The sequence below is a fragment of the Ambystoma mexicanum genome, chromosome 5p, assembly GCF_040938575.1.
Source record: "Ambystoma mexicanum isolate Mex_15411 chromosome 5p, UKY_AmexF1_1, whole genome shotgun sequence".
Taxonomy (NCBI): Eukaryota; Metazoa; Chordata; class Amphibia; order Caudata; family Ambystomatidae; genus Ambystoma; species Ambystoma mexicanum.
Window position 1 is genome coordinate 28,691,876 of NC_090930.1, and position 20,033 is coordinate 28,711,908.

The window sequence follows — 20,033 nt, forward strand, 5'->3', positions numbered from 1 at the left end:
ATAGTCTCGTGATAAACCATCGTACTTTCTGACTTTGCATATATAGTTAAACAGGTTCTAATAGTAAAACCCTGTATTGCATATGTAAAAAAAAGTGGACTTGTTTGAGAGATGTTTAATATCTCTTATCCTGTCCCATTCCTCAGTCTTACCTTTGATTGCTTTAATGTCCAGACCGGTATTAATAGGCACATTTGGATTGGAATAAAACCTATGTCCTGATGGAATTTTTTATATCTTCTAAACACTATCACAACAGGTTCTTTATTTTGTAGAAGTAAGTCACACTCAAAAGTATGGCGATTCTTCCTCATCGCTCTGCTCAAGCATTTGAATATAATGCATGCTACGCCATAGTTTCAGGCGAGTCGGCATAGTAATAATCCCTAATTCTGTACTCATTGCCTCCGGGAGCAGCAGGTGAAATTCCCAGTGCGTTACACCAGAGTTTACCCTCCATCATCTTTACCCAGAGAGGTTCTTTATTGAGTAGTATCTCGAGGTCATACAAGGCACTCCGTACTATGCTTGCACAATATATCTTGATAAGGCCCCCAAGGAGGTAACCGCCCCCAATAGTAATAAATGAACATATAGCATTAACCTTGTAAATTACTTTTATTTTTACTGTGTCAGCCAATAGTAGGATCAAATCAATCAAATGATGGGATACTCAAATATAACTTAACTGCATTAATGTGGGTTCCTTCCATTTGCCATTTGAAGTTATTGAATATACCCCCCCATTATTAATCATCATAATTTTTTCAAGTTAAGCGACAGCTCGTTTTTTTTGTTTGTTCTAGAGTATTCAACTGAGATGAACCACCTTCAATGAAGTCCAACTGGAGTCCCATCAATGATGACCGTCATCAGCGTATGATAGCCAACCAATATTCTGTTGAGCTATTTTAGGGGGGGGGATCTTTTTTTACTTTAAGAAAGGCTGCCTCGAGATCGGCTGTACAACCCTGTTTTTAGGCCAAAATGTGTATTTATTAATCACTCAGTTGGCTATCCATATCAATTCTTACTTGAAAGGCAGTTTGAGAACGCAGACCTGATAAAATCCAATGTGGTTTTATCCAAACCCCCACTGATCTCATTTTTCCCCACAGTTTAGATGTATTGACATTATCGAAAGCCTTGGTGTAGTCCACAAAGCATAAATCTAAGTATTATTTTTTAAAAGATGCTCAACAAATTAAGAGATACCATAAATTAGTGGTAGTGTTGGTTCCTTTGTGAAATCCTCCTGTTGTCTTTTTAAAATCTTTTTTTTTTGTTTAAATCCAATTTTCTTACATACTAGAAGATGTTGGTAATGGAATCAATCATAGCCAATAATCTATAATTCTCAGGGTTTGATCTAGGGAACATTTTATGTATTGGAACTAGTATGGATCTCTTCCAGCTTTCGGGACTACACCAGTTAAAAATTACTGGTCTAAAATGTTTTTCGATAAGGATTTACCCTACATGTGGGTCACGCTTAAAAACAATATGCGCACGATGATGCCTTTAACTTATTAATAACCTCTATATCTTCGACACTAATAATAAACCCATCAGCATTGTACTTGATTTTAAGAATAGCATAATTAAACTGTTTTTCATCTGTCATATATAGTTCCTGCTCATAAGTTACCCAACAAGCAGCAGAAATATGGTTCATTTTGTTTTTTCCATTCATGGGAATTGTGTGTTGCTTACTTACAGGAGTCAGAATGATTGCGTTATTCATAATTTGCAACTGGACAGTGGCCATGGAGCTTTTAATCATTAGAATAAAATGTCTGTAACCGGTGCAAAACATCAATGATTCTCGCTTTTATGTATCGGAAAATTCAGATTTCTTTAGTATACGGATGTTCATTCTTAGTTGTTTTTTCCTATGTACAATTGCCATCTTTTTTTTTGTGATGTAAACCTAACATGGTTTTTTACACAAATACAAAAAGATACATTTTTCAATTTTACATCTCGATTTAAAACTGAAATAAAAAGAAACTTGTTTCCCAAATTGCCATATCATGAATCCTAAATGCAACAAAATTACTCTTTGCTAGCGATCTCATTGATTCAAGTACATTTGCCATTCTTTCATAGTAGATTTGAAAATCAAGGTTTTGCACGTCATGAATATCTGCAAAAATCTCCAATGCATCACTATGTATCAGTATGTATCTTGTTTATATTACGCTGGGACCATATTATTCTGTTGGCAGCTTTGTTAACCACACATGTTACGGTCATTAATTCCTCTTTTTTTTTAACGGACCAATTAAAACATATCTTTAATGCAGCATGGTCACTTGGAGCGTTAAGTCGGAAAACTATGAGGTTATTTAACATACTGTTCTGGACAAAAATGTAATCAATCCACGATCTGCAGACCCCATTGGACCATGTGTACGGGGAGTGCGCACCTATCTTATTGTCTAGATACAGTTGTTTAAGAGCAAAATTATCAATAAAAAAAGACCCATGGAGTCGAAGATGGACGCCGTATAAAGACCATTGAGGCTCCCGAGCTCCCGGACCCGCTCTTACCCTGAACGGGCCAAGGCACGTCTGATGCCGATCTTTGCCTTCCCCGGCACGATTTCTCGCCGTCGACACCCTCCGATACCGGCGTATGGGGACTTCACGGAAGCTCTCCACCACACCAGCCCCCGGGAGGAGATCCAAGCCGCACCGACACTTTGGCGGGCCAGCAGCAGCCAAGGCCGGGCCAAGGCAACGGCAGAGCAAAACCCCGGTGTGGCCCAGCGGGGGAGCCCCCCGCCGGAGACCGCATCAGAAGGGCCCTGAGGGAGTGGCGATACGCGGCACAGCGCGACACCGGGCACCCCCAACAGACGTGGATGTACTGCTCCTGGAAGGGGGGCGGGGGGAGTTTTGTCTTGGGTCTTTTTTTTTTTTTACTTTGTCCTTCTATTTTGATAGGTTATTGTTTAAAGGTAAAATGTTAATAAAAATCAAGTTGAAAAAATAAATAAAAAAGACCCATGGATTAGGTCAATATCTTCCAAATCAAAGTCCAAGAATTCAATTTCATGGCAATTTCTGTTTAACACAACCATTATCCTTGTTCTTATTAGGTTTGGCGGGATATCGCTGAAAGTTAAAATCACCTCCAATGACATAAGCGCAGTGTGGTTGTTATCCAGTCAATAAAAATACATTTGACATAAGGGATAATCTTTAAAGTTTCTACTGCACCTGGGGGGTGTGGGGGGGTCATATACATGAATGACCATCATGTGGGTTCCTAGGTCTGTGGTTATTACACCTGTCAGATGATTCGGTTTAGCGATATCCGGCCTTCACTCTTTAAGCTGTTAAACGAATCTTCACGGGAACGTGAGTTACCTCTGTTTCTTGTAGACCGTGGAGTTGAGGTTGCCAGTATGTCGATGTATGATGGCCGATGAATGGGTAACGCGAGAAATTAGTCCAATCCCCTCCTGGTGAGTAAACACAGGACGGCACTGAACCAACTCCCAACGCCACGGGTGGCACTTCTCAGAATTTGCGTGACGTCGGGACAGTGTTTCCACTGGCTGAGAAGGCTTGATGAAATCACCGATGATAACAGGATGGAACTCAGGAACTCCCAGCAAGTAGCAAGGCACAGGTACCGGCAGGACACAAGGCAGGCAAAGGGAGGCAGGGCCGACAGGAGTTACCCCACTATAACTAGGAACCCGGAGAAAACCTACTCTACCATAAACCAGGGACGGACAAGGTATCAGAATGAAGGAGCAGAAGGAGTAGGAGGACCAGGAAGCAAGACCAGAATAAGGCAATGAGGCAGGATAGGGCAGAAAAGGATAGAACAGGAAACTGGGGAACTGGACAACAAGTACCAGGACTCCAGCAGCGCATACACAGTAACAACCGCGTTGAGACGCGTCGTCCCTGTGTATGCGGTGCCCTTTATGGCTCAGGGTGAAAGCGAGGCTTGGAACGCATGTTCCGACACTGCGCATGCGCGGGACGACGAAACACTGACGATCCGCGCATGCGCAGATCCTCGCAAGATGGCGGCGTCCACGGCGCCCATCTGAACCGCGGGTCGGCGTGAGGAGAGACGCCACCGCGGGTAAAGTCTCCATGAAGGAGGAGACCGCTGCGGCCGTGGACCAGGGACCCCAGGACAAGTAAGTGGCGCCCGCTAGCGAGCGCGCGGTGTGACATAAGCGAGTGAGTATTCTTAACTCCCATACTGAGGCTTCAGGCAGATCGACCATCCTATGTACACGTGCCTTTCTCTGGATGGTGTTAAGCCCATCGAGGCTAAACTCAGCGGGAGGCCAGGTTTCCTGAATAATAACTATTTCGGAATCAGACAATAAAGACTGTCCATACAGGTTTTTTGTAAAGGACTACAATCTCTAGTGTTCCATGACAATAAAGATAATTGCCCCAGTGTAATCTTGCTTGGTCAAACCATATGTCTGATTTTAATTGTTTCTTTAAACCTGTTTTTCTGGGCCAGTGCAGTGGTCTACCCCAAGACCAACGCTAATTTGGCAATAATACTTAGAATTCTTGCAGGAAAAATTGCTTAACCAGTTTCATTCACACATTTAATTGTAAAACCCAAATTCAATAATTCCTCACATTTGGACATTATCAATTCAGAAAAGACAGGCAATCTAAATTGCCCAATTGGTCTCATGAGATGAGCCTGGGATTTACACCCGAGCCGAATCCTTACTGGATGTAAGGGGCAAGTTGCAATATAACGTGAAAAATGTCCAGTTTGTTGGCGATTTAAAAATGCACTATAGGCTGTAGCAAATTGTTCAGTAACTTGTTTTCGTTTACACTGTATGTTTCAGACTCAGCTCATATAGTTTTTATGTTCTAATTTAATGAAGTCGGGTCATATGGTATGGGTTGGACTTGGATGGCAGACAAGCCGTAATTTTAGTCTGCAGTAAACTACATGCTAATACTACCGCCCATGGAATTGTAGCTGCAGTAGAAGAAAGCAGAGAATAAACTGCTCTAAGAACTTAACAAAGCAAAATCACCACTTTTTTTTTTAACCATTAGCATCTAAAGAAGCAGAAATAAATCCAGCAATAGAAGTTGAAGAATCTAACCCACTCACCACGACAGAAATAACAATGTCTGACAAATATTTCATTGTTAAACTTAGTTCTCCGCTTACAAAGTGACTATTGGCGGGTCCACAAACATAAATATAGTGGATAAATTCAGCGAGGCGCTGAATTACTGCAATATAGTTGGCAATATAAATGGCATGACCGCTAGCAATACTGCTAATTTATTCAAGTCTCCTGACTTAGTACAGATTTCTGAAAGTTAATATGCCTCTTCTCCGCAAAATGAAGTGTAAACCTGAATTTCATGTGGGTTTGTTGTGTAAATGGGCCCTGGGTTCGTGTTTTGTTTAAAAAGGGGATCTCACGCTTTCCGTAGTGTGTTGCAGGCGAGATGTCCCAGGGGACTTGGTATGGTCCATTAAGAGGGGAAGCGAGCGTGTGGCTGAGGCGTTGGGGCCATCCTTCTAGCCCTGAAGGATGGCCCCAACAGATCCGCGCCTTGTGGACCGGGCGGATGTTGATATATGGTGCCCCGGTGTGGAGAGGAGCAAAGAAGCTCCTGGGGAACCAGGGAGGGCAGCAAGGCTCTCTGTGCAGTGGCCTTGTTCGCTCAATTTAAACATGGTAGTGACTGAACTGGCAGCCGGATACCAGGGTGGGCCGTTCTCGCAAGAGTTGAAACGGAAGTGAGAAGGGCTCACCGGATTTGAATGGGACTATGTAACACGGGATTGGCAGAGCCACTCTGGAAAGGCTGTTTTTGGGCCAGGCATACTTGTGGCCTGAGCAGAGCTAGGACCGCCCATTAGGATGACTAAGAAAGCGACCATGTGTTTTCCAATAAAATGTCATATGTTTTTCCAAATCAGAAAAGGTCTCCATCTCATGTCTGGACAATGTATATGATGTATTTCTGGGTAGAGGGCCTTGGTATGGGTTAGCCGCGCTATGTGCCCTGTGGTTTCCCCCCCTCAAGTGGAGCACAGGTCTACCTACTATTGCCAACAGTGCTTCTTCAGTAAAAATGCTAGTTCTTTGTGATCAGGGGTACTGCCTTTGAGCATTTTGAGACTGGAGTGGCAAACAAGCAATGAGAAGTGCTGGCAGCTTCCATTATGCCCCAGTTAATGTGCTTTCTAACTGCTTATGAGGAGCAGATCAGATCACATGCCCAATTGCTGAGCACTCAAGGAATCTATTGATTGTCCGGTTTGGCCGATTCCGCTAACTCCCGTTCCTCCCCACTCTCCTCACCTGATTCAAAGTCCTCCGGTTGCAGTTGCCTGTGAGAGAGATAGTCCTCCTCCTTTTTGTGTTGAAAGTATCTGTCTCGAGAGCAAGCCACAGTGAGTGCTAAAGTATAGCAAGCCTGGGACCCCCTTCCCGAGGCGAGACAGTACGAAGGGAAAAAGCCTGTTCAGGCAGAAAAAACCCTCCGAGGAGTGCAGCGGTTTGAGAGGATCTGGAGCAAGCAGATGTAGTTCTTGAGGCAGTAAGCTGGTTGGAGCGAAGCAAAGAAGGTTCCGGAGAGAAAGTTAGCCACCGGAAAGGGTACCAGCAGGGAAAAACAACTCCGGAACAACAGGAACCAGGGCGGCTGAATGACAGCGCAGCCAAAAGGTAAGGCAGAGGAGGCGGGCGTGGAGAACAGCGCACCGTAGAGCTGAGGGAAGGAAGGGAGAGAGAGATAGTCCGGAGAGGGCGGACCGAAAGTACAGAAAGTGACCGAGGAGGTCAAGGCTGGAAAACTAGCGTGTAAACCCAAAGCAGCGAGCTGGCGCAGTGAAGGGGGTTGCAACGCCGCGATCGCTGGGCGAGGAGGAAAGAAATACTACCAGCGACGCCATGTTGGAAAACCACTAGACCGTAGGGTGAGTAACAGAGAAATCACGTAGTGGAACCTCCGCACGCCCTTCCAGCGCGTAATCGCCAACGCGGATACAAACGCCAAACAGGACGGCGAATGACATTGATATAATAGTCCAAAACTAAACAAATAACCTCCAGACTCCTACAAGGTAACAAAATTAACATCGACTACCAAAATATTGAGAAAAATTCCAACTCAGCCAAATGACTTCTTGAGATAATACGTGAACAAGTTGGAGAGATTGGACGTGCAGAGCCCGCAGGACTCGCCCAAAGGAAATGAGGAGTTCAGTGCATGGGTGCCGAGTACACAGGTGCTCCGGGGCAGGGCACCCGCCAGGAGAATGAGTTTGGGGCTGAGCCCCCCTGGGCCTGGATGGAGAGAAGACACGTCTCTCTCTCTGCAGGCCCGGTCCGTCGCACTGGGAGTGTCTACTGTTATGCCCAGCCCCACTAGGCCAGCAAGAACATGTCACATTTCTCACATCGGAGAGCGGTGTATTTCCGAGGTGACAAAACAGGCATTGAAGTGAAGGGATAGGACAAAAGCATGCCGTGGGGGATATCAGTAGTCCCCACATACCCCTATGTTGCAGCTAAAGGCTTAACTGCTGACTCAGCTTTTACATGGCCCATGCTGTCAATTATCAGCATTAACTTTAAAAAAGTGTATTTGTGTGCATGCAGGTATTGTATGTATACATGCATGTATGAATGTAAGCGTGCGTGCGTGCATGCATGGGAGGAAGTGTGTAAGTGCTTGTATGTTAGGTGGTGTCTGCAAGTGCACAGCTATGAATGAATGCAGTGTGAATGGTGTACATAGGTGTGACTGTGCGTGTTAATGAGCGCACAGTCTAAATGTTGCGGGTGCTCGTGTGATTGACAGATCAGCTGTGTGGGTGCATGTGCCCATATCTGAGTGTATGCAAACTACGGCCTGGGGAAGGGCATTGGAGCAGGAACATTTTTGACAAGAGCATGGCATGTTCTACTGCCGTTTTTGGGCAAAGGAAAGCCAACTTGAGTGTTTTTATGTGGTGGTGGGAAATACATTAGTGGGGCTGGCCTGGCTGGGTCTTACTGTGGCATGGAATGTTGTACTTGCATTAAGATCAAAGGCAACATGATGAGTGCTCTTACATGGGAAGGGCACATTTCCTTATTTTGACTTGGGTGTTTATTTTACTGGTTTTAAGGTCAAAGGCAACATAAATATTCTTATATCTGGGGAGTATAACATGAGTGCAACATAAGTGTTCATATGTGGGAGGATTTGTGTGATGATATGCTATTTATATAGCGCTTTCGCCAAAGCGCTGTACAGAGAACATATTTACATAAAATGTATCACCCAGCCGATGTTTGCACTAATTTAATGAGCTTCATTTATTGACAGCACACAAACCCGCAAGTATCACGGCACTGGTACAACTTGATGAGCAGAGAAAACAGTACAGAACAGAGTAAGAGAGATGTAACAAGGTGCAAAAGCAACATACCAGTACAAGGTCCATAGAGGAGGATAGAGATCAGGGAAGTAACTTTGAATAATGAAAGGCTAAATTGGCCCTGCCCGGATTTGAACCTGTGAATCACACTCAGAATACAACAGCATGCGCTGAGCTATCTCACCTGCTAGCCAGCAAGATCATGTTTTCATACTATGGCATTGCAGTTCCTTACAAAGACAAAGGCAACATAAGTAGTCTTACATTGGGGCATTTGTGCAGCATTCAAGGCTATGTTTATTCTACTGTGGAATGACATTGTTTACTGCCGTCAGGGAGCAAATACACCCTTCTTGTATGGGGAGTGGGGGATTTGTGAAGTCAGCAAGGATATCTTTTCTTACTGTGGCACAGCTTTGTTTTACTGGCATTAAGGCAAAGGCAACAGGAGTATGCTCTTACATGGGGATACTGACATGTATTGGGAGAGCTAGCATAAGCATGCTTTGTTATTGTTACTGGCATTATGGAAGAAGCACACGCGAGTATTTTCCTATGTGGGAAATAGTGACATATATAGGTGCACCAGAATAGACGTGTGAGCACAATCGATATGAACATGTTTTTTAACACTTGCAGAGTACTGGCATATAGTGGGCAAAGGCATTATGAAAATGTGTTTGAAAATGCTGCTGTGCATTCTTTATTTCTTACCCAGCAAAACCAATTGCAAACCGTGGGGCTTTTTACATACTGTATCACAGAAAGTGCACTGAAAAATGCACTATTTTAACCTATTATGTAAAAACTTATGTGGACAACCCCCCCTTGATTCTTTTGTCCTCCCTCAGTACTCCCACTACTCTGTCACTCCTGTGCATTTGGCTGGGGGCAGAATAAGTGCCCTTCCTTCTGCGGGCTCTTCTTAGTGTGGGTCCTACTATATGAGCTCCAAGCCCCACTTGTTACAGAATGATGGCTATGCCTCTGGTGAGTTGGGGTGAAAGATGGATGTAATGGGCCAAAGGAAAGCGTAATATTTACTCGGCCTCCTGGGCTTGGGGAGTAGGGTTAAGGGGGTAATGAGTAGGGCAATAGGGAGCAGGGGCAGTGATGGCTTACTGGAATGCAACTGGGAGGGTTAAATCTCCTTACTTGACTATAGTATATGCAGTACACGCTAGCCAATGTTTGACGGTTTGTTATGTACGCCTTACGTCCCGCAAGCGCAGTGATGTAAGGTGTGTCTGAATTAAGTGCCAGCTCTGCCGCAAGGCAGACAGTTCCAGGCACAGGCTACACGAAGCGTGATGTGTCTTGATTTAGCTCTCCAGCCCGGTCCGTATGCAGGCCCAGTCTCTCTCTCCCTCAGCCAGCTGTACAGGCAGGGAGGGACTCAACACTGGAGACGAGGGACAGATGACTCATAGCAGCTTCGTAAGCCACAACGCGCCCCGCAAGCCCACGGCAAGGGCACATTTTTGGAGACACAGTGGGGGACGCATCCCCCACCCAAAAAAAAATTGCCCCCCCCCCCTTTTCTCCTATAAAGCTCTACCATCCACAGAGCACACGCAGAGACAGGGGAGGCAACTGTAATATTTATGGCTGGCCTGTTCATCAAATCATCAAGCTAGATGATACAAGAAGCACCACTACATCACCTGTATCAATGTAGCGGAACCAGCTAGCTCATCACTGCCCCATCAACGAAAGAGATGATAAAGGTGATGAGACCCATCATTCCGATACACCGACCGTAGTAATGCCAGCACCGATACATCATGGTAACTGGCCTTTCCATACCTAGGCCTGGCACACCAAGGATTGCAGCGTCGCCGACACCCACGGCACCGTCCACTCGACCTCATGGTGCAACCACAGCTGTGCTGGGACCTTTCGAGCCCTACACCAACCCATCGTCAGTGGGACCCCGCTGGATGCTGTGGATCCAGAAGTTTGAGATGGCGACATCACAACACCCAGGAAGATGAAGTCGCACCTTCTGCTCAACGAGAGTGACGTCGTCCTACGCATCTTCAACACACTGGTCATCTGCGATGGTGCAGACATCTACCAACTGGCCAAAAACGCTCTCAGAACCCGGACTACGAAGCCTTCATCTTTTGCACTACGATTCAGATGGAGGATGAAACACTCAACGCCTACCACACAAGACTGCGGAAAGAAGGAGGTAAGGTGCTAGATCATCAACGGTGTGCACTCCGTAAAACTGCGCAGAATGGTGTTGGGGCATTCCCTAGCCAGAATCCTCTAATATGAGTGTCAAAGAGATGTCGCACGCGAAGGCAGCACACATGAACATCACATTACAGAAGCTTCAACTGGTGCCGACAGCGGCTGGTGCCGACAGCGGCAATAGCTCAAATCGCCAACCACCGAGGGAGGAATACAACGAGACAATCAATTCACCACAGTGGCAATCGAGTATCCCGGGACCCACCGAGTGTGGAAGGTGCGGAGGGGCACGTCACAGAAGAAACTGCCCAGCACAAGGAACCACGTGTGGGGCATGTGGCCGAAAGGACCACTACACGCATGTCTGCAAATCATCAGGGCAGCCACAATGCCCACAATCCCAACAAGACAAAGGCCTCCCCAAGAAGAAGCAGCAAGCCAACACCCACTGCGTAGAGACCGCCAACTCGTCAACTGACGAATCCGGTGATGACGATCCAGCAACGGATGTGGGAAGTGGACGAGCGAGAAGAAGAAGGATGGTCTACTTGGTCTCGGCACTGGAAGATAGAGGCGGGGTGTTGACGAAGAGACAGAAGACGCAAAAGCCTATTGTCCATACAGGGCCAGGAAACGCAAATGACAATCAACACTGGAGCATCAGTAAACGAACAATGTACTAGACACGCATCCCCATCCTGGCCTCAAGCCAACACACTATTATTTGCCTACGGGTGCAAGACCCCACTACCAGTAGGACGGTTCAGAACGACATTAAGCAGGGGTGACCGAGCCCTCCAGTCAAAGATATACGTAGTTGATGCAGGAATTGAACGCCAACTCAGTGGAGATGCAGCAGAAAACCTAGGATTAATCTGTTTCATTTGTAATGTCATGGACTCAATAGACATCTCTAGCCTCCTGGGGAAGTACCTGGGCATCATCAAGGGCATTGGACGCTTAAAAGGAAAACTAATAAAACTCCACATCAACCAGACAGTACAACCCCAGGCGGTACGCCACAGGAGGACCCCATTCCATATGAGGGACCTGGTCAGAAAGGAACTGCAAGAACTCGAAAAGGCTGGAATCATTAAAGAAGTTACAGGGCCGACGCCTTGGGTGTCACCCATGGTGGCGACAAACAAGCCAAAGCAGCCAGGGAAAGTAAGAATCTGCATTGACATGCACCTACCAAATACGGCAATCAAAAGAGAACGGCACATCAACCCCACGCTGGATGAAATCATTACAGACCTTAAATGCTGGGTACCACCAGTTGAAACTACATCGCGACTCAAGACACATAACTACCTTCACAATGCACCTGGGCCGACGCCGATACAAGAGACTGAGTTTTGGCATCTCCTCCGCGGGCAGAGGTTGTGCAGCAGGCCATTCAGGGCATCCCAGGAGTGCTAAATGTCAGTGATGACATTCTCATCCACGCCAGGCAAGAACACATGCGTCGCCTCGAGATGGTGCTCAGCAGGTTTGACCACCCACCGGGAAAAGTTGAGATTTCCTGAAAGAGGAAATAACATTTTTCGGGTATGTTTTCAACAGCGTGGGAGTGTCTGCGGACACACAAAAAGTTGCGGACGCCCCGACAACACCCACAGAGACACGCAGCTTCTTGGGAATGGCAGCATGTTGCAGGAGGTTCATCCCCAAACTGGCAACGATGTCCGAACCACTCAGGGAACTCACCAGATCGAACACCAAAAGGGACTGGACCCCCGACTGAATTGTATTCCCTTTTCCGTTTTTTACATAAAAAGTGATGTGGTATTGTGGTACGTTTTAGTTTAAGCCATGCTGAGAAAGGGTGTATGGTTGCTACGGCAAAGTGTAAGACACGCGCTGTAACGGCGGGCTTCTTCCATGAGCAGGCGGCCTCCTTGCGGCCCGGAGCTGCTGTCATGAGACTGTTTAAGAGCTCCGGCGCTGTGCTGTGACTCCCAAGGGGGGGGGGCTGCTGGTCCCCTGAGGGCCACTCTGCCGGGGCCCGAGCACTCTCACCCCCCTCTGCCGGGGCCAGAGCACTCTCGCCCCCTGGGTTCTGTGATGCTGGTCCCCTGATGGCCACTCTTCCGGGGCCCGAGCACTCTCGCCCCCTGGGTTCTGTGATGCTGGTCCCCTGAGGGCCACTCTTCCGGGGCCCGAGCACTCTCATCCCCTGGGTTCTGTGATGCTGGTCCCCTGAGGGCCACTCTTCCGGGGCCCGAGCACTCTCATCCCCTGGGTTGTGTGATGCTGGTCCCCTGAGGGCCACTCTGCCGGGGCCAGAGCACTCTCGCCCCCTGGGTTCTGTGATGCTGGTCCCCTGAGGGCCACTCTTCCGGGGCCCGAGCACTCTCGCCCCCTGGGTTCTGTGATGCTGGTCCCCTGAGGGACCCTCTTCCGGGGCCCGAGCACTCTCGCCCCCTGGGTTCTGTGATGCGGGTCCCCTGAGGGCCACTCTGCCGGGGCCCGAGCACTCTCGCCCCCTGGGTTCTGTGATGCGGGTCCCCTGAGGGCCACTCTGCCGGGGCCCGAGCACTCTCACCCCCTGGGTTCTGTGATGCTGGTCCCCTGAGGGCCACTCTAACGGGGCTGGGTTCTGTGATGCTGGTCCCCTGAGGGCCACTCTGCCGGGGCCAGAGCACTCTCGCCCCCTGGGTTCTGTGATGCTGGTCCCCTGAGGGCCACTCTTCCGGGGCCCGAGCACTCTCATCCCCTGGGTTCTGTGATGCTGGTCCCCTGAGGGCCACTCTTCCGGGGCCCGAGCACTCTCATCCCCTGGGTTGTGTGATGCTGGTCCCCTGAGGGCCACTCTTCCGGGGCCCGAGCACTCTCGCCCCCTGGGTTCTGTGATGCTGGTCCCCTGAGGGCCACTCTTCCGGGGCCCGAGCACTCTCGCCCCCTGGGTTCTGTGATGCTGGTCCCCTGAGGGCCACTCTTCCGGGGCCCGAGCACTCTCGCCCCCTGGGTTCTGTGATGCTGGTCCCCTGAGGGCCACTCTTCCGGGGCCCGAGCACTCTCACCCCCTGGGTTCTGTGATGTTGGTCCTCTGAGGGCCACTCTTCCGGGGCCCGAGCACTCTCACCCCCTGGGTTCTGTGATGTTGGTCCTCTGAGGGCCACTCTTCCGGGGCCCGAGCACTCTCACCCCCTGGGTTCTGCGATGTTGGTCCTCTGAGGGCCACTCTGCCGGGGCCCGAGCACTCTCACCCCCTGGGTTCTGCGATGCTGGTCCCCTGAGGGCCACTCTTCCGGGGCCCGAGCACTCTCACCCCCTGGGTTCTGTGATGTTGGTCCTCTGAGGGCCACTCTTCCGGGGCCCGAGCACTCTCACCCCCTGGGTTCTGTGATGTTGGTCCTCTGAGGGCCACTCTTCCGTGGCCCGAGCACTCTCACCCCCTGGGTTCTGCGATGTTGGTCCTCTGAGGGCCACTCTGCCGGGGCCCGAGCACTCTCACCCCCTGGGTTCTGCGATGCTGGTCCCCTGAGGGCCACTCTTCCGGGGCCCGAGCACTCTCACCCCCTGGGTTCTGTGATGTTGGTCCCCTGAGGGCCACTCTTCCGGGGCCCGAGCACTCTCACCCCCTGGGTTCTGCGATGTTGGTCCCCTGAGGGCCACTCTTCCGGGGCCCGAGCACTCTCGCCCCCTGGGTTCTGCGATGCTGGTCCCCTGAGGGCCACTCTTCCGGGGCCCGAGCACTCTCGCCCCCTGGGTTCTGTGATGCTGGTCCCCTGAGGGCCACTCTTCCGGGGCCCGAGCACTCTCACCCCCTGGGTTCTGTGATGTTGGTCCCCTGAGGGCCACTCTTCCGGGGCCCGAGCACTCTCACCCCCTGGGTTCTGCGATGTTGGTCCTCTGAGGGCCACTTATCTGGGCCGCGCGTTCTCCCCAATCCCCATAGATTTTGTACAGCATTACTTACCGCCTCCACCGCTGGGTCACGCCTTCTCCTGACGTCACGCACCCGCGTGCGCTTTTATTGGCAGCGGCCACCGGCACGGCCGACCAATCCGCTACCGCGCGCCGGCCAAGGGGTTGTGTAATAGCAACTCCTGGAGTCACGTGATCGACCTCGGGAGGCGGAACCTGCGTGGGAAAGTGGGCGGGGATACTAGAGTCACTACAAGTGTTGTGGGCGGAGCCGCGAGCAGCATCCGGCCCGGTTTGTCCTTGGAGCCAATGATTCCGCGCGGGCGGATCGTGAGCCCACGCTAGCCACGCCCTCCGGAGCTGCAGCAGCGGCGGCAGCAGCACGCGGCCTAGCCTAGTAACAACAGGAAGGAGCAGGCCGGGCGCGCGGCGAGGTGAGGACATGGAGCAGTGTCATGAATGCGGAGGGGGGCGCGAGGAGAGCGACGCGGGGGTGTAGGAGCTGCGCGCGCGTGCACGCGAGGGACGGGAGAGACCAACCGACCTCGCAAGAGGGAGAGGGAGGGGGGCAAAGATGGGAGCCATGTGTAGGGAGAGTAGGAAGAACCAAAGCAGCCGGGGGAGCTCTGTGGCTCGGCGGGGAGTCACGTTTCTCTTTGCATTGTGGGACTTGTAGTTTTGCCGTGATCCGGTACTACAAGTCCCAGGATGCAACAGAGGAACCGGCACAGGGGGGTTTCTGCCCTCATAACCCGGGCAGTCCTAAATGTGTCGTGGGTTGGTTGCATGTTGGGACTAGAAAGTGTGTGTCCGGCTAACCCCATGTCAGGGCGGCGTGGATTGTTCATCTAGGGGAGTGGCCTAGCGGGCATGCCTCAGCTTTGGTGTGTGCCAGTAGCTGTGCCACAATGCAAACCGGAGGGAAAAAGACAATACAGACTGGGATTATCTCTGCAAGCCTCGATGGAAGGGAGCCTTGTTCATGATATATCCGCCCAGTCAATCCCTGTGCATTATCATTGTGAAGACCAGCTGGAGGTAACGCTATAGATCTATGACTGGTACCTTTTATTTTATTTGTTTTAATATTTGTAATGCGCACCAGACCCGTAGGTATCAGGGTACGCATCAAGCAGATTTTTAGCTTAGGTTACAGTGCTGTGCAGGTACAGATAAATTATGCATTTTACACATATAGGCAGGATACACAACATAATGCAGTGCATACAACCAAACATACCAAAGAGTCCAGTATTTACTCTTGAGCCAGAGGAAGAATTGCATGGTAAAGGTGTGATCAGAAATCATTATCCTTGATCCAGTGGATGAGGTTAGACCTGAAGCGAGGATAGGGAAGGTCTTCCCTTACGAGAGAACCAACTCTGGCTGAGGGTTGTTCCAAAATATCTTCGCAAATGTCCTAATCTAAAACAAGGACCTCCTTCTATGAGGTTTAGTGTTAAATTGCTTCCCACACAAGATGTTTAAGAAATGGTAAACCCCTCTGTTTTTACAAAGAACCAGTTTTGGACTTCCAGTCCCAGAATGCATTGTTGTGTTTTCTGCTCCCGCTTCACAACTCCCCTAAATGGCTTTGGGAGCTGCAGGAGTTTCAGTGGGGATGGGTATTGAGGTCTAGATGTCTTGGCCCCTCTGTTAGTCAAAGCTGACCAACGGGTTTGGGTGGGTCCTCTACAATCATAGTTTTCCTCAATATACGCCACCCATGTCTTTCCACCCTCCTGACATGAATCAGTTTATTATACCCATCGTTAAAAAGGCCTAGTGCACTCCTCAATGCTGCCAGCAAAATCTTTTCTTCTCTTCTTGTACGAGACTTGAATCACCTGCTAGGCATCTGGGGGTGCTAAAGCGTTGCCAGGTCGGGTTCAGAGCAGGCATGTGAACTGTTCTTAGCACTACTATCGTGGAACACCTGCTGGAATCTGTGCAAAGGGGGCCTTGGATTCCATCTACATGGCCTCCTTCGCTTTTGACAGAGTAATTTAGAGCTCTCTTTTGGAATAAGCTGCTCGAAGATATATTCCTCTAAAACTAGTGCAATTATTGGCTGGTCTTCATAGGTTTACGTCTGTTCGGCTTAGGTTGACAAAGCAGGGCTCGGGTGGGTTCAAGACAAGGCTGTGTCCTGGCATCCAGCCTCTTTAACGTCTACATTAGTGATTTAGAAAATCTCTGATCAGATGCAGTCGCATTCCCAGTCAATCTAGGGAATGTGAACCTAAAAGGCTTAATATTTACAGATTACCTACTCATTTTTTGACAAAAATCATATAGGCCTCCATAGAAAACTAAATCTATTCTACACCTACGCCATCAGGAATAATCTTACGGTTAATGGAGAGAAATCTTAAGATTTATTTTTTACAATAAAGCAAAAGCCAAAAGTAATGACATGGAAGGTGGGGGGGGGACAGATTTTGGAGAGGGTAGCTTCATTTCACTATCTAGACTATGACCTTGTGAATACTCGTTCACTGGCAGCAAGTAAGATTTGCAGTAGAGAAAAATCTAAGCCACTAATCTGCCAGATGAAAAGATTGATGTTTAGCCTTTGGAAATGCTCCCTCCTTCCAGTCATCAGATATTACTTGTCCAAAGTGGTGCCATCGATTTTGTATGGGCTAGACTAGACTACCTTAGATCTGAGCCCATTCTTAACTACCATTCAGGGTCTGGTTTGGAAAGAAACGTTGGGTCTGTCCAAGTCTGTTCCTAAAGCATTTGTGGAAGTGCTTTGGTCAAGTGTTTTGGTAGCTGTCTCGCTGTCCGCTCCTACTGGAAATATTGCTGGGACCAGGATTGTCTAATTTACTCACGGAGCGTGAGCCGAGGCTGCTGGGCCTCCCACACTGACATTTGCTGTCAACGGATTGGATGGTACGCGTGTGTCACGCCTGTGCCACTGGCGCACACATTGGCAACCATCATGGACGATATGGTACTCGTTTATCTTCGTTATAACCCCTATACACATTTTGGTCCTTAATTTCCATTTGTACGACACTGGTACGTTCCTATTTAATTCAGCTAACTACATGTACCATAATGCACCTTGCTACAGCTATCAATTCCTTGCCATTCCCATTTGTCAGTATTGGAACCACAATCCCCAGAAGCCCTAGCGATCAGTGCTGCTTCCACCATCTCAGGACCAGAGAGGGAGGAGGCAGATTATCTTCAGGTGTGCTGCTCCAGGTGCTGCCAATTAGCCTGCCTCAGTACAGGGCATCAAGAGTCCTCCCAGCCCCTTTTTGCCTTGTGCTTCGAATTTGTATGCTGTTCCTGTTGTTGCATTTTCCTGCTTTGATCCAGTGCTCTTTCGGGGCTGCTTGCCTTGCAGCCTGCTACACTCTGCTGCCTACAACCCTAGCCTTCTGGGCTCCCTGCCTCACAGCCCTGCTCCTCTGGGCTCCCTGCCTGGCAGCCTGCAACCCTCCGCTGCCTAGAGCCCTGGTCCTCTGGGCTCCCTGCCTTGCAGCCTGTTACACTCCGCTGCCTACAACCCTAGCCTTCTGGGCTCCCTGCCTCACAGCCCTGCTCCTCTGGGCTCCCTTCCTGGCAGCCTGCAACCCTCCGCTGCCTAGAGCCCTGGTCCTCTGGGCTCCCTGCCTTGCAGCCTGTTACACTCCGCTGCCTTCAGCCCAAGCCTTCTGGGCTCCCTGCCTGACAGCCTGCAACCCTCCGCTGCCTAGAGCCCTGGTCCTCTGGGCTCCCTGCCTTGCAGCCTGTTACACTCCGCTGCCGTCAGCCCTAGCCTTCTGGGCTCACAGCCCTGGTCCTCTGGGCTCCCTGCCTTGCAGACTGTTACACTCCGCTGCCTACAGCCCAGGTCCTCTGGGCTCCCTGCCTTGCAGCCTGTTTCTCTCTTCTGCTTTCAGCCTTGACCCTCTGGTCACCCTGTCTCGACGCCCCGTTCCTTTGAGTTTGCTCCTTGCTGCCCTACTCCTCTGGGCTCTCTGTCTGCCGCCTACTACAGCTCTCAGTCCTGCTCCTCTGGACTCTCTGCCTTGCAGCCTACTACAGTCCCCTGCAATCCACTAGTTTTTCGGCACCTTGTGCCATCCGTTGCTGCAGCCCTGCTTCCTTGTTTGCAGCCCCCCTATTTCCTGGCTGCTGCTCCCTTGCTCTCTTCCTTGTTTGCAACCCCTTGTTCTTGATCCCTGTCCTTCTCTTCCTTAAGTCCTCTGTCCTCCCCTTTAGTTTACCCATTTCTATTGTACTGTTTTTTCATTCATTCCCTTCTGCTAGATTTCTCTTACACTTCCTTTTCCCTCGTTATTTCTGTTCTTGTCTCTCGTGTCTTATGTTGATCCTTTGTGCAGAGCTTGACTGTTGGTTTCCGGCAGGCAACCTCTGCCCCTTCCCTTGTCGCGTTTTCAGTGTTAGACACCCACATCTGTTGTTCCCAGCCATGAGCAGACAGAGTGGGCCCCTGTAATAGTAATCTGTGCAGAAGGCTGGAGTTTCCAAAGGTCCGTGGAACACTTTTCCATTTCTGCATACACCCCAAGAGGGAATCCAGTTTGTTTGTATCTTTGTATTTCCTGCCCTTTTCTGTTCACAACAACAGTTGCCTACTTTTCTTTCTTGTCGAGTTTCCTGCTATGTGTGTACTTATCTGTCACCTTACATCATCACAGCCACCCAAACCCTACCTGGGGGCCCTGTGCCACTCTTGACAGAGTGCCATCCTTGACGGCGTGTTTGGACATTGAGGAGGGAATTGCCATTGGCTCCTAGTACTACTATTGGCCACTGTTAGCCATTGAGAACAATTGTATTCATTGTCCCTTTGTTTGTTTTTAGTGCAATCCACGCCCATCTCCCTCGAACTAAACATAAGCACTGCACGTGCGCATTTACGGAAGTGCTTTGGTCAAGTGTTTTGGTAGCTGTCTAGCTATCCAGCGATCCACGAGGCAATGTTTTTTGGCGTATCCATATCTACGTTCATAGTGATACATTTTTATTTTAAGTTGATTCCAATTGTCCACTCTAACTGTGTATCTTATTCTGTCAAATATCACGATGCAATCGAGGCTCCCCTCACTGAAAACTGGGGTGCCTCGAAATTTGCAACCCGGGCGCAATAAATTCCCACAGATCTCCGTCTTACTGATTGCACAGAAGCAACCGGCTTTAACTTTGTGCTCTACGCCGGTTGCTAGCAGAAGTCGTAAATCATAAGTTAGGTTTTAAAGGGCCGCCATTGCCTGACATTCGGCAATTTTACAAAGAGGTTACCAAGGTCCCTATGTCAGATTTCTCGAGGGACCCATCAACTTTCCTTGCTGACCTTTTGCCAGACCCTGTGCATCATCACTGTCTCCCTTTTACCCACATCAAGGAAAAATCCTTGCCTCCTTCTATTAACACAATTATGCCGGCAATGAGTGAAGTAACCTCTCTACTCCTGTTTGTGCTGGTTCTGTGACACGTGTGTCCTTATCTGACAGTATAATGTTGCATATTTTGCCGCCGACAGCCCCGGCCCAGACTGTGGGTGACCCAGCACCTCATGTTCCCACCAATAGTG

General features: G+C 49.5%; 2 protein-coding genes across 3 annotated transcripts in view; one reads left to right on the forward strand and one right to left on the reverse strand.

Moving 5' to 3' along the window:
• Positions 1-14,624, reverse strand: part of LOC138480686 (mitochondrial ornithine transporter 1-like) — a 626,425-nt gene extending 611,801 nt beyond the window's left edge. The window contains exon 1 of the mRNA XM_069612363.1: positions 14,526-14,624. The gene's annotated coding sequence lies outside the window, so the exon portion shown is untranslated. The remainder of the gene's footprint in view (positions 1-14,525) is intronic.
• Positions 14,625-14,710: 86 nt separating this feature from the next.
• Positions 14,711-20,033, forward strand: part of LOC138480687 (uncharacterized) — a 142,567-nt gene continuing 137,244 nt past the window's right edge. The window contains exon 1 of one of the 2 annotated variants that reach the window (XM_069612364.1): positions 14,711-14,907. The gene's annotated coding sequence lies outside the window, so the exon portion shown is untranslated. Of the gene's footprint in view, positions 14,908-14,970; positions 15,512-20,033 lie in introns of those variants that run through there. The other variant, XM_069612365.1, reaches the window with a different exon arrangement.